This window comes from Panthera leo, chromosome A3 (genome assembly GCF_018350215.1).
Source record: "Panthera leo isolate Ple1 chromosome A3, P.leo_Ple1_pat1.1, whole genome shotgun sequence".
Classification (NCBI taxonomy): domain Eukaryota; kingdom Metazoa; phylum Chordata; class Mammalia; order Carnivora; family Felidae; genus Panthera; species Panthera leo.
The window spans coordinates 109,125,918-109,137,637 of NC_056681.1; the positions used below are offsets into that span (position 1 = coordinate 109,125,918).

The 11,720-nt window shown below is 44.6% G+C and overlaps 1 protein-coding gene across 1 annotated transcript in view; it reads right to left on the minus strand.

The window, feature by feature from the left end:
• The window catches only part of RMDN2 (regulator of microtubule dynamics 2), a 76,558-nt gene extending 76,134 nt beyond the window's left edge, over positions 1-424 (minus strand). The window contains exon 1 of the mRNA XM_042933226.1: positions 279-424. The gene's annotated coding sequence lies outside the window, so the exon portion shown is untranslated. The remainder of the gene's footprint in view (positions 1-278) is intronic.
• Positions 425-11,720: the final 11,296 nt, after the last annotated feature.

The window sequence follows — 11,720 nt, forward strand, 5'->3', positions numbered from 1 at the left end:
CATCACTTAAATACAATAAAATAGTTGACCCAATATTCCTGTGCTGAATAAATCTTAACAGGTATTTTAGAAAAGTATGTATGAAAGAAAAATTAGCAACAATATTTATGTAATACTAGTTAGCAATTCAATGTTGAAACAATTTATTAAATATGGTTACCTCATTGAAATATGGAGTTCATTTTAAAAACTTTCTGTCTGGCTAAAAAAAATAAGTTTTTGTTCAGTGAAGAAAGTCATCTGCAGAAAGGCATATACTTTGCCTGATTGATACTAACCTTGTTCGACGATGATCAGTTTTTCCGTCACACTTGAAGAGAGGAATGAAATTTCTTCAGAAATTGCAGGCGGCTTTTTAAGTCACATTCTTACACTGAATTTTTTTTTTTTTGTTTTTTTTGTCGGCCTGTTCAAAGTTCAAAGCACAGCCTTGGATCCACTTGAAAATGGAACTCAACGTATTCAGAGTACAGAGTAATTTTGCCCCTCCCCTCTGCCTTTTTTCTTCATCTTGAGAGAAAATGTTCAGGGACATTTTCTGATTTATATGTCAACTTCACAGGGCAAGGTCAGTTTCTTTGTGGCAGATTCAAAACAAAGTCAAATGTTCATCAGTTAGGCAAAACACTGTTGCAATACATGTATGTACAAAGTAGTTAAAATAACTGGATAGTTTTAATTATACATAAGGAGAACAAAAGATTTCATTTTGAACCTGGGTGATAGGCAAATTTTGCAGGAGGTTCTGCTGGGGAAAATTTAGGTTAGCAGTTTCCCAGACCTACTCTCCTCAGACTATACAAACAGAAGTCATTTTCTCCTTAGACGCAGATCTCTTTCAAAAAATTATTCAGTGGACACAGCCTCTTGGTATGCAAATAAATCTGTAGGAAGAATTCATTCTATGCCACAAGAGAGACTCATTAATTAACCAACCATTGTTAAAACTTTTTCCATTTTATAAAGATTGTAGTCCCATCATTATAATTAAGACGAGTAGACTCTCATTCAGAAAAGTGAATCTAAAAACAGATGAAGATTGGAATTCATTCCCGTAATGATTTCAGAAGAAAACTTGCTTCATAAAGCAGGTGACTAACCCATAGGCATTATGATCCAAAATAATTGTGGTTTGTTTGGAACTTAGAACATATCTTACAAGAATCATGCCATAATTGTGCTTTGTTTTCTAAGTAACCCCATAAAATCCTTTGTAATCTACACAATAACATACTATATGATTTCAGTTGAATTCTCACTCAGAACTGCTGATGTCAGGCTATCACCAATCTGTAGCTATGGCCTTCACTGTTTCCACTTAGGAAAAAAAAAGAAAAAAGGGGACTTGTCCCGGCCAGCTGCAGCAGCTAATAACTGTCCGATGAAAAGAGAGAACCCATATTGTAACTATTGCATCTGCTTACCTGCTAATGAAAAAAAAAAAAAAAAAATTCTTCCTACCTCCAACCACAGGATCTGCTGAGTTTTCTAGCAAGAAAAGAACTATCCATTCAGCCACAGGGTAGTCACTCATGGTACAGGAAGTATAACTCAAGGGGTGTCTGTATTTAATAAATGAAAGACTCTTAAACTAATTTTAATCATTGAGATATTCACATAGAAAAATGCAATGCAACTTTCCAGAGTGACAGTAGTTTAAAAAAGTATATTTAATTGTGAGAACCCAACTTTCGACATAAAGGCACTTCTATCATTATGGTTTGCTAAATCCTTGTGATTGTGAAGGCACGACCAAAAGTAAGTAGTAGTGTTTTCTCCTCCTTTTAAGGGGTAAAAGCTGTAAAGATCTTTCAACAAGATGATATAATTGCCAGGGTGCCTGGGTGGCTCAGTCGGTTGAGCGTCCGACTTCGGTTCAGGTCATGATCTCACAGCTCGTGAGTTCGAGCCTGGCGTCAGGCTCTGTGCTGACAGCTCAGAGCCTGGGGCCTGCTTCGCATTCTGTGCCTCCCTCTCTCTCTGCCCCAACCCACTCGCATTCTGTGTCTGTCTCTCTCAAAAATAAGTAAACATTAAAAAAAAAAAAGATGATGTAATTGCCACTCTGGCTCAGGTTAGAGCTTCAACAGCATCAAATATCTAAAGGAAAAATGAAAATTTCAGTTGATCCAAATATTTTTAAATACTTTGCTACCACCAACTATCCTTCTGCAAAAAGCTTCTTAACCCTGCTTTGCCTTTGGTGTTTATACCTTATCTCACACGGGGAACTACCAAAAGCTGTGAGAGAAAACTTTCCATTCACAGACTTCGCTTCTTGATCCCCCAACCATTTACCAGCCCAATACAGGAAACCACTAACACTACTCTCACTAAGGCGACAGAGTCTCCTGATTTCCCAAATTAGTGGCTTTTGATCTCTTTGGAACAGGGTTTTTCAACCTCAGTCCTACCGACTTTGGGGACTAGAGAATTGTTCGTTGTAGGGAGAATTCCCTGTTGTGGGATGTTTAACAGCATCCGTGGCCTCCACCCTCTAGTTAACCGGTAGACCTATAAATTGACATGTAACTTCATGGAATCTCAGCCCTTACTTAACAGTGAATAGCCCAAACACTCGTGCATTCTTCTAAAGAATTAAATACCCCCTGGGCAAGCTTGTTAAGCAATGCTGCAACATTGAAAGAATGTGATGTGAGTTCTGAATTTCTAAGGTTAGATTATTTTTCTTAAAGCATGGGCCCAGGTCTGATTCATTTTTCTACCCTCAGTACTTGACATTTACTAATATACATCTTGAATGAATAAAAAGACTGATGGATAAATTCAAATACCTCAGCATCTATATTCTTTAACCTGAATTCTCAACCTGAAGTTTGGCAAGTGTGCACATACGTAGCCAGCCTACCTGATTGCTTTAAAAAATGTTTTCTTGTAAACGGTTAATGCCAGGTAAGGTACGTTATGGAGGAGAAAGGACCATTGGTCATGGAATATGGAATTTGTGGGGAAACGGAGAAAGGACAACTCAACTATCCAAAATTAAATGGAATATTTGACTTTACCTCAAAGACCTAAATTTTGCCTGAAGCTAGCTCTGGTTATCAAACCACTTTTTCTCATCAGGATTATACTATCCTGTGTTTGGAATTCTTTCTAAAAATGTATACTTCAGAAAGGTTTAGTGTCACTGGTTCCTGCTTTGCAAGGCCCATTAAATCTTGTAGGTAGCATTTGTAACTAAAATAGCAAAGTGAATGATTAGGACATTTATGTGCATATTCATCAACTAGACTGCTTGCTTATTTTGTAGACTCTCTGACCACCAAGACTTCAGATTCTTAGCTTTGAGTTGGGGCCCAGGAACTTGCATTTCAAAATATTATTCTGGGGGCCCCTGAGTGGCTCAGTCGGTTGAGCGTCCAACTTCGGCTCAGGTCATGGTCTCGCACCCTATGAGTTCAAGCCCCGTGTCGGGCTCTGTGCTGACAGCTCAGAGCCTGGAGCCTGCTTCGGATTCTGTGTCCCTCTCTTGCGCTGCCGCTCATCTGCTCCTGCTCTCTGTCTCTCTTAAGAATAAATAAGACATTAAAAAACAATTAAGCAAAATATTATTCTGACTTGATGTCGCATGGGCCACCCTTTGAAGAAACTTTGCACTGTAACAGTATTTCTAAAGTAAAAATGAGGTAAGGCAGCGTTATACTGGAGGAACCACTGTTAAGTCTGTTCTTTATTCATTTTTGGTGTTTTGTGCAAAAACAGAGGTTCAAAGACCGTGTTGAAAAAAGAAACCAAATGAAATTCAGGTTTGGGAATCTGCGTACCTCTTCAGGGGTCCTTCTTGTAATTTTTCCTGTGCACAGGGACGAACAGGTGAACAAGTGCAAAGATAAGGAAGGGTAAGAAAGGCCCACGAGGATCCATTCTCAAGATTCCAACTCTTGGTACTTTTCATTTATCTTGTACACTATGGCTTAGGCACTTATTAGACTCACTTCCTGAGATCATCAATCAGATCGTTGAAGGGAATACACAGGGGATTTCTTTAAGAGTTGTGGTGGGAAGAAGAAAACTGTAAAGAATGAAAATCTAGATGCACACAGTCACGAAAAATAGTACAGAAGCTTTCCACTCTGTGCTCATGTATGTTTGCAATATCTGAATACCCAGGATGATAAGGAAATCATCTATTTGGTCTGTCATGGTACTATGCAAGAGCCATTGAAAATCACCATGGACTGTTTCCGATTCTGTGTCTCCCTCTCTCTCTGCCCCTCCCCCGTTCATGCTCTGTCTCTCTCTGTCCCAAAAATAAATAAAAAACGTTGAAAAAAAAATTTAAAAAAAAAAAAAAAAAAGAAAAGCACCATGGAGTGCCAGAGAAACCCCTATGGGGAACAGATCCAGACTAGGAGGAAAAGCTCTGAGAGGGGTGGTCCTGAGAGGACAGAGGGGCTGGGAGTAGGGTGGACCTCCAGAGAGAATGAAGCATTTAGCTCTGGAGAATAAAATGGAGGTGAAAGGGAAGGGGACTCCCTCCCTTTAAATCCAGGACAATTAGAACACAACCTAAAATATTTTTATTCCATTTTCACAGCGTATGGAAATTAGTTCTCTTTCCTATGACTTTTAATGTATTGCTTGCCTGCAAGTAACAGAAAACCAACTTGACATGTCTTAAACACTTAAGGTTTTTATCATCTCATATCTCAAAAAGTCTGGAGATCAGATTGATTCAGCATCTCAACAGTACCATTAGGAGCCAGACACTTACCATATTTCCGAGCTGCAACCCACTGCGTGTTCACTTTTGCCTTAGGCCTGCGTCCTCATGGTTGGAAAATGGCTGCCCCAGCTCCAGGAATCAGGCCCTTTCACCATTGCTTCAAAGGGCAGGAGGGAAGAAGAAGGCCATCTCTTTTTTGTTTTTTTTTTTTTTTTTATGACTAAGGACAATTTCCCCGGGTGTTCCTTATGTCTCAGTGGTTGTAACTGATCATACCCACGCCATCACCATAAGGGAGCTGTTTCAGAACAACAAACAACTGTCCTTTGCACCTCTGTTGTAGGAGGCAGACTTTGTCAAACAGGAAGAATAGGAAGGAGACTGGCTATTGGGCAGAGCAACTTGTGGGCGAGCAAACAAAATTGTTTCATGAGCAGATATAGTGTTTCTGCCTAGGTGTTTCAATACAAGTGAGTCAGATTTCTAAACCTGGCTTCATATTAGAATAGCTCAGGCCCAGATATTTCCTATCTCCTGAGAGTAATTCTAGCCCATTAACTCACTTGAGAGAACAGGGTGTTGGTTATGAGCTTGCTCTCCCACTAACACGTTTTTTTGCACTTGAAGGAGCAATGTCTGTGTGAAAAAGGAGAATGTGTTCCGACATATTATGGTTGCCAGAAACACAGTGAACAGAGGTCCAAAAATACGGGAGGTCAAGAAAGAGTTTTGTTTTGTAGAGATCACATTTGTATTCATGCAAAAACAGCTTTCACTGCTTTTCCTTTTGTACACATACAAACAAATTTCCAATTGGCCATGAAAGATTTGTGGAGGCGCCCCGTGTCTAATGACACTTAAAAAAAAAAAAAAAAGGATTCTGGCTTTTACATTCACAGTGTGGGAGTCAGGGAGTTAGTGGATCCTTACAGAGATCCCACCAAGGTATCTTCAGTAAAACAAAATATCGCTAGTAGAGTAGATAAGCCTTTCAGTCAGAAGATTCAAATATGCAGAAATGTCACTTTCTTTATTAATCTGTACCTGAACTCCATGCTGGATCTTTTAATCCTGGCTAGCAACGCAACAGCAGAGATTAATATCACCGATTCAGGGGAACTCGGTTGCTTCTAGATTTTAAATCTGGGAATCTTCCACTCCAATTCACCCTCTCTCCTTCTCCCTGAGGGTGAGCTAAGCTCTTAGGGAGGCTCATGTATCATCCTGGCACCTCACTAGTGTGGCCATGCTCTGTTCCCATTCACTTCTCATGCCAGGGAACTTGTTTCTGCCTCCACCCCCCAAACCCTCCCTCCACTCTGTCCTTGGGCTCATACTCTGGCTTCAGGAGCTGGGGTCCATGGCGGCCTTTGATTTCAAGGTCTAGCGTTTTGTTTTCTTTTGCATCACAACTGCAAGCTTTTTCTGCTCTCTGGCCCTCCCAGCACTCTGCACGCCCCCTGCCCCCTCCATCCTTAGGGGTTTTAGAAACTCTTGCCCGGCTTTCTTACCTGGGTGGGGTAACAGAACTTTCTGAGGCAAACTGGCCCGTTAATTTAAAAAAAAAAAAATGGTGACACAATTAAGGACAGCAATCTAACGAAAGACTCCCGACCTCGAGATTTTCCAAATCCTCACTTTCCTTTTATACAGTTGTGTGCATGTGGAGATTTATCACAGAGGAAAATTAGAAATCAGCCTTGCTTCCGACACCACAAGCACGGGTCTGGGAAAAGCAGGAAGAATTTGATCCTCTCTTCTTAGATAAGGGAACAAAGTCAGAGATAAGATAATGTTGCCTTGGGAAAAAAATGTTTCCTTTCAGTGGTTTTCCTCCTGGGAGCCCGATTAGTCTGTGGGGATTCAATACTCAGAGCTGAGTCAGTGTGGGTTTCTGTGCCGGTGAGCTGTGCACCTAAAGCATTCAGTTTCGGGGCGCCTGGGTGGCTCAGTTGGTTAACCGTCAGAGCCTTGGTTTGGCTCAGGTCATGATCTCACTGTTCGTGGGTTCAAGCCCCACGTTGGGCTTTGCAATGACCTTGTGGAGCCTGGTTGGGATTCTGTCTCTTTCCCTTACTCTCTGCCCCTCTCCCCCTTGCCCTCTCTCTCTCTCCCTCTCTCAAAATAAATTTAAATTTTTTTTAAATGTTTATTTATTTTTGAGACAGGGAGAGACAGAGCATGAACGGGGGAGGGTCAGAGAGAGGGAGACACAGAATCTGAAACAGGCTCCAAGCTCTGAGCTGTCAGCACAGAGCCCGACGCGGGGCTCGAACTCATGGGCCGCGAGATCATGACCTGAGCCGAAGCCGGCCGCTCAACCGACTGAGCCACCCAGGTGTCCCCAAAATAAATTTAAAAAAAGCACTCAGCATTGTGAAATGAAGAGCTGCCGAATACTAAGTACCCCCACATTGAATCAGCACCACCAGGCTCTGGGTGCCCTGGGACCTGTGTACTGGAACTAAAACACAGAGGGGGCTCCTGTGTGACTCTGTCGGTTGGGCTTCTGACTCTTGATTTCGGCTCAGGTCATGATCTCACAGTTCATGGGATGCGATTCTGTCTCTCCCTCTCTCTCTGCTCCTACCCCGCTTGTGCACTCTCTCTCTCAAAATAAATGGATAGACTTAAGGAAAAAAAATTAAAAACAAAACATGGAAAGAAAAAGCTGACGGATATAGTTTCATAATTTCTAAATATTCTTTCATACGAGTTACAGGAAGAGTTTTGAATGATGACGGTCTGTGTGTTTAAGTACATACATGTTAAAGGTTAACATTTAAGTTAGGAAGTTTTGCATGGATGTAAATCTATCAAGAATCGTTCTGGGGGCGGTGGTCACCAGGGTTGTTTCGTCTTGGGCTGTTTTGGCTGAATAAAGCTGGGAGGGAGAGCTGGGATGTTGTGTTAACCTCTGAAGTCCATTTGCCTTGTGACTTCAGGCAAGTCACCTGAAAGGATCTTTGTCACGGATGAGTCAAGGACCTAGCCTGGAAGTTGTACTGAGGACCAAAGCAGACAGACTTGTCCATCTGAATGACTGGAGCTTCTCGGAGGGGCAGTGCCGCCAAATGAAGAGGTGTGACTTTCTCGTGCCCTGGTGAACCTGATGGGGACCCATCAGAGCTGGAAGAGGCTTCTGAGGCCACCCAGCCCAGCCCCCTTATCTGACAGATGAGGAAGCCAGAGAGGGGAAAATAACTTAGCAGGGTCACGTAGCCAACGAGCGCGGGACTGGATCCATAACTCGGGTTTCACGGTTGCCGTCGGGGTTCCAGCGTCTTCCATGTCTAGTCAGGAATAAAGAGTTTATTTTACGGTTCGAAGCAGGGCGAGTGTGCTCACCGTGCTCTCAAGGACACACCAGGCTCTGTGTCCTAGAAAACATGCCTTGAGGAAACACCCCCAGTGAGCCAGGCAGTGCTTCTGGTCCATGCTGGCCTCCCTAGCAATGGGCCATCTCTCAGGCTTCACCTTCAAGGAGAAGCAGCCCAAGGAGTGTTATGCCCAGAATTTGTGATCTCCAAAGACCACTAGGGAGCCGAGTCTGATGCAAAAGCAAAGAGCCTTTATTCGAGCTAACTCGAGCTCAATCCCCTACCTGCACCGATGCAGCGGTGAGATACCAGGGAAAAAGAGCGAGTTTCAAAAGGACAAAGGTTTTATTGGGGCCTAGGGGCAGTTGGTGAGGTAATGGCTATGGCCTCAGCCGATTGGCTGGGGAAGGGTCCTGGGGAAGGGTCCGAGTCCTGTTAGGCAGGTGAGGGGGGGGGTTACTCAAGGGGAGGAGGTGTGGTCAAGGTGAAGGACACAGAACAAGATGGAGTCGGCCGGCGTAGGCCCGCCCTTTCAGGAGTTCTTTGTGTTCCTCACACCAGAGATTTGACTAGGGAAGGCAGGAGGAAGAAAGCACTGAGTAAGCAAGGCAGGCTGCAGGGTAGGAGCAGAGGTAGGCTGCCCCTGGGCACAGAACACCTCACAGCTGAGGTTATCCAGGCATCGCATGTGTGTTGATTTTTTGTTTGTGTTTGTGTTTGTTTTGTTTTCCTGGGGGTGCTCTGAAGAGTTGCTTTGAGGGATTCAACTGTTAGATCTGAAGCGTGTAGTAACAATGTGATACCTGATTAGGAAGCCATGTTCTCTGGAACTGGGAGCTTGGGTGTCCAGACTCTGAGTGACAGCCGACGGGTATTGGGAAAACAGTATCTGGTGAGAATGTTGGCCAGGGGGAAGGAGAGGGGAGGGGAAAGGAAGGGAGGGAAAGAAGGGGAAAAGCAAGCCGAGGAGACAGCAGACAGAAAGGGTCCTCCCTCTTCTGATGGAGCAGGGCTGTCGCCTACCTGACAGACGGGAAGGGTAGGTGATCCCTGGGCTAGAGGGTGCAATGCCAGCTTCTGGGCCAGCGCCCTGATAGGGTTTGGAGGAAACAGGCAGGATGGAGTCACACTGGAGCATTTTCTAGAGAGTCTCTGAGTAGCTGGCTGTTCCAAATGGAGCCTTTGGGCAATGGATGCTTCCATCGGGCTCCAAACGACTCCCCCTCTAAGATACAGCCCTTGGAACCCTAAAAGGTCTGGACTTGATAATAAGTAATAAGCAATATGTATTAAATCATGAGGGAGCATAAGGCAAGCTGACAGGCCACAAACACTCCCTCCCCCGCCACCCCCCCCCCCAAACCAAGTGGGATATGTGTGATATTCCTCGGACACTCCTGGCTGCCCAAGAACAAAGGATAGGGGAAAAACAAATGGTTAACTGACAGAGTAACCAGAAAAGATTCTTGGTAGATTTACATCCATGGAAAACTTCTTCCTAACTTAAATGGCGTGATAGAGATCATAGTCCTGCAGGACCTAAGTCTCCATCACCCCTCCATAGTGATATGGGAAACAAAGGCAGAAGGAAATGGCAGAGAGAACTAAATTTCCTTACAACCCGCAGCCCTTTGACGAATACTTGAGGCTGGCAGAGTAAAACGTTTGTCCAGGAACTCTTTACTGTCTGAATGCTAATGCTTTGCTAGAGGGAAACACCACCTTAGCTTGACAATAGCTGGCCCTCCACTCTCTAAAGAAGACTGTAGCATATGAAAATCTCACTGGAAACTTCCCCTGGACTTCACCTCCCCCAACCCCATAGTACACAACCAGTCTCTCCTCACAGTCCCGGGCAGCTCTTCCTGCCCACGGGTCCTCTGTCCCCGTGCTTCAATAAAATCACCTTTTTGCACCAAAGGCTTCTCCAAGAATTCTTTCTTGCTTGTCGGCTCTGGACTCTGCGAACCCCACTCTCATCTCCAAAAACCCCATCGTTACGTACTTCCACGTGTATGAAATGTGATAAGCATTTCTCCGTGCTCTGTCTCATTCAATAATCACAACAGACTTCGAGTTAAACATTGTTATCCTCACTTTGCAGGGGAGGAAATTGAGGTTTAGAGATGTAAAGTAACGTCCCAAGACTACTCGGCATATAAGCGGGCAGAGATTCCAATCCAGCTCTTACTTCAAATTCATTTTTTTTTATTTACAAAAAAAATTTTTTTTTTATGTTTGTCTTTATTTTTGAGACAGAGAGAGCATGAGCACTGGAGGGACAGAGAGAGAGGGAGAGACAGAATCGGAAGCAGGCTCCAGGCTCCAAGCTGTCAGCACAGAGCTCCACGCGGGGCTCAAACTCATCAACTGGGAGTTCATGACCTGAGCCAAAGTCCGAGCCAAAGTCCAACTGAGCCACCCAGGCGCCCCTCCAAACTCATTTTTAATCATTACATCACACCACCTTCCATTGGGCAGGTTATTGGCTCCTGGGGATGAAGTAAGAGCTTATTCACTCGAGAGGGACCAATGAGCATGTACAATAACTTCAGGACTCTAGCAGGGTCCGATAGGGGGACAGAGATGGGGCAAAGTAAGTGGGGACTCTCCACACTTGGGCTCTGCCCCTGGGGTCTGGTCCAGACTCTTCTTTGAGATATAACAATTCTGGTTTTTCTGACGTAACCTGCCCATTCCAAGCTCCATGTCAGGAATCAGAAACTCTGACTGATTAAGGAAGAGAAAGACAAAAAGGAGGGGCGCCTGGGTGGCTCAGTTGGTTAAATGTCCAGCTTTGGCTCAGGTCCTGATTTCATAGCTCCTGGGTTCGAGCCCCACGTTGGGCTCTGTGCTGACAGCTCGGAGCTCGGAGCCTGGAGCCTGCTTCGGATTCTGTGTCTCCTTCTCTCTCTGACCGTCCCCCACTCACAGTCTGTCTCTCTCTCTCAAAAATAAATAAACATTTAAAAAAGAGAGAGAGAGAGAGAGAAAGGAGGAGGGTGGTGGATTGGGGTGGAGAAGCAGTGTGTTCATGGAGCCCCAGAGCGTGCATCCGGCCTGCATTTCTCTGTGGCTTTTGATTCTTAGTCTCTTAAAAAAAATTTTTTTTAAGCTTTACTTATTTTTGAGAGAGAGAAAGAGAGAGAGAGAGAGGAGCAGAGAGAGGGAGACACAGAATCTGAAGCAGGTTCCTGGCTCCGAGCTGTCAGCACAGACCCCAACCCACGGGCTCAAATTCACAAACTGTGAGATCATGACCTGAGCTAAAGTGAGACACCTGACCAACTGAGCCACCCGGGTGCCCCGATTCTTGGCCTCTTAATAGCTCTCATCTTCTGGAAGCCAAAGGACAGGATAGGCTCTTGTAGAGAGGCCAGGACCAGGGGTCTAGTCAGACAGCTGTTTGTTCAGGCAGAAAAGGAGACCAGGTAATGTAGGGCACTTGTGTGCAGATGGCCAGTCCGGGGGGGAGGAGGGGGGGTGGGGGCAGGATACAGAGTCAGGGCATCTCTGTGGGAGGGAGGACCAAGCAGCAGGAGGGTCTGGAGCAGGTGAGAGAGGTCTTTGGCTCCATGAGATCATCTCTGTCAGGAAGAGCACAGATAAAGTTTCAGGTGAGTAAGCCAGGCTAGAGCGCCTAAGACTTCAAACAGAAATGCTAGACAAGCCTAGTGGGTCCTCTCTACTGCGTCCTGGTAGAATTTCAA